Source organism: Bubalus kerabau, chromosome 3 (genome assembly GCF_029407905.1).
Source record: "Bubalus kerabau isolate K-KA32 ecotype Philippines breed swamp buffalo chromosome 3, PCC_UOA_SB_1v2, whole genome shotgun sequence".
Lineage (NCBI taxonomy): Eukaryota > Metazoa > Chordata > Mammalia > Artiodactyla > Bovidae > Bubalus > Bubalus kerabau.
Genome location: NC_073626.1, coordinates 162359363 through 162362105, shown reverse-complemented (window position 1 = coordinate 162362105; position 2743 = coordinate 162359363). Strand labels below are relative to the sequence as shown.

General features: G+C 41.6%; 1 pseudogene; it reads right to left on the bottom strand.

Annotated features, from left to right (window-relative positions):
* Positions 1–813: 813 nt before the first annotated feature.
* Positions 814–1470, bottom strand: LOC129647325 (60S ribosomal protein L10a-like; annotated as a pseudogene).
* Positions 1471–2743: the final 1273 nt, after the last annotated feature.

Sequence of the window (2743 nt, the reverse complement as noted above, 5' to 3'; positions counted from 1 at the left end):
TAAGCATTTTAGACCGCAAGAATTTTCCTTAATTGGTTTGGGGGTCTTATTGTTTCTTTTTTGTTTTTGTATAACTCATACTCAAATCATGAAATATTTCTAATGGAGAAAATATAAAGCCTAACAGCGCAATAGCTGAGACAGGGGATTTGCAGGTGGCTTCATGAGCCAGTCTCACTGTGTTGGTGGGGCTATTGGCTATCACTGGCTTCAGTTCTTTCTCATCCTGTCATGGCCCAGTCTCACACATATTTCTGCAGCTCCTAACTCTCTGTTTTATCCTTCAAAATCAGCATATCCCCAATGACAGATTTAAAAAAAATAAATATGAATTTCAACAATCAATCCTCTCGTGGGAATTCCAATCTCTCTCCTATTTAAATTAAAGAAAATTCAGTCAGCCTCAGTGTTTTCTTTAGTCTGTTCCACATCAAAAAAATTTAAATCAGATTTCAAATTTTTCTCACTTTGGGCTTTGCACTTAAAGAGAAAAGAAGAACTTTGTCCTCTTAGAGGGAAGGATTTTAGGAAAAAATAAACCAAATAAATCCAATAAGCCCCATGCCAGCAGTCCCCTACTTGTCCACCATTTACCCTTTGGAGAAAAAAAAATAAACTTTCCGTTTGACTCTCCCTTGCTGACAGTCTCTTCTAACTGTATCACAAATTGAACTTTAAAATAAATAAATGAATCAAACCAGCTGCTATAGGATGGGAAACCCAAAAATGTGTGAGTAGGACATTGTTGAGAATGAAAACCTCAGCATCAACTGATCCAAAAACATCCAAGTTTTTCTTTTTTTTTTTTTTTTTTTATAGTGGAGTATGGTTTATTAAGCTGTGCTTTAGTACAGGTGCTCTAAGGCACAAGGCCCTGACATTCTGCCAATTTTTCTTGAGCAAGGACACCAGAAAGCTGAGAGCTAAGACGATGTTGTACACAAACTCATCATCTGTTGTCGTCAGGTGGCCAACAGCCACTGCCAGACACAGCACCTTCTTCATCTGGAACTTGATGGTGGACTTCACTTCATCAACTTCGGCCGCCGTGTTCTCACTGTGGGTCAGCAAGGAAGGGAACTTGCCAGGCTTGTTCAGGCCTGGGCCCAGGATTCATGGGATCTGCTTGATCAGAGACTCAGAAGCCAAAAGGGCATCATACTTCTTGGCCAGCTTCTTGACCAGTTCCTTATTCTTGTTGAGTTTCCTCAGTGCCATGTGGGGGATATCCACAGCCTTGGATTCTTCACAGCGCTGCTGGTCCCACAGAACACACATGGAGAATTTGGGGCGGGGAGTGGACTTAAGCCTGACGGTGCCCAAGAAATGTTTGTCCTTCTGAGAGTCATAGGCCTACAGGCTGACCTGAAGCACCACCATCTCCAGACACTGCAGGCACTTATGCTGGTTCCCAGGCAGGACTTCCCCCACCGCTTCATAGTGTGTGTTGCAGGAGACTTTACTCCTCATGGTTCCTCACGCTGTGATAACTGGAAAAGCAAAAACATCCAAGTTTTTGATGTGGCCCTCATATTTCCCTTCTGGGGAAAAAGGGATTTTTTTAAGCAATAGTGACAGTGATGGCCATATCAAAACGAAAACTTAAAATTTCATGTAGATGATTCCCTAAAACCTGACAGTGAAAAGAAATGCAGGATAATCTTGATCAGCTCTCTATTTCCATCCACTACTGCTGCTGCTGCTGCTGCTGCTGCTGCTAAGTCGCTTCAGTCGTGTCCGACTCTGTGCGACCCCATAGGCGGCAGCCCACCAGGCTCTGCCGTCCCTGGGATTCTCCAGGCAAGAACACTGGAGTGGCTTGCCATTTCCTTCTCCAATGCATGAAAGTGAAAAGTAAAAGTGAAGTCGTTCAGTCATGTCCAACTCTCAGTGATCCCATGGACTGCAGCCTTCCAGGCTCCTCCGTCCATGGGATTTTTCAGGCAAGAGTACTGGAGTGGGGTGCCATTGCCTCTTCCTCCATTCACTACTAAGAATCCACAAAAATCAACCATCAGAAGAGCAAAAGACAGCACCCACCAGGTTGCCTGAGTTACTAAAATGACTAAAAGGTCACCTGTGTGCTAATGTGTGGTGGTTTCTCACCTGTAGTTATTAATACTTTCCATTGATCAGAACCCCTTCCTCATCTCAACTCCAGAAATTCAGCTTTTGCTATTTTATATATTGAAATTCCATGTAACATTTTGTCTAAAGAAAGAATTGTGATGCTTAGAAATATTTGGAAAACATTATTGTGTGAGAATGCACTTGATAAATGCACACTGAGACATAGTGTGACTTATTTTACAGTATTATATTGAGTATAATTTGCACAAAGGACATGGACACACCTCGTGTTCATTCAGTGATGATTTTAATATGTGTAAACACTCATGTATATATCAATTAGATAAAGAGAATTAGCATTTCCTTCATCCAGAAAGTTCCTCCAGTCCACTTTCACTCAACATTCCCCCTTTCACACACACAGAGACACTCTGATAACCACTGATTGGATTTCTATCACCATTGATCCCTTTCACCTATGCTAGAGCTTTATATGAATGGAATCACCTAGCACACACTCTTTTGTGCCCAAATTCTTCCTCACAACATATTATCCATGAGATTCACTCACGTTGTTAGATGTAACTTATTTTTTTTTCATTGTTGCATAGGTTTCCATTATAAACAGGTCACAATTTGTCAATTCACATGCCGACAATCTAAGGAGCTATTT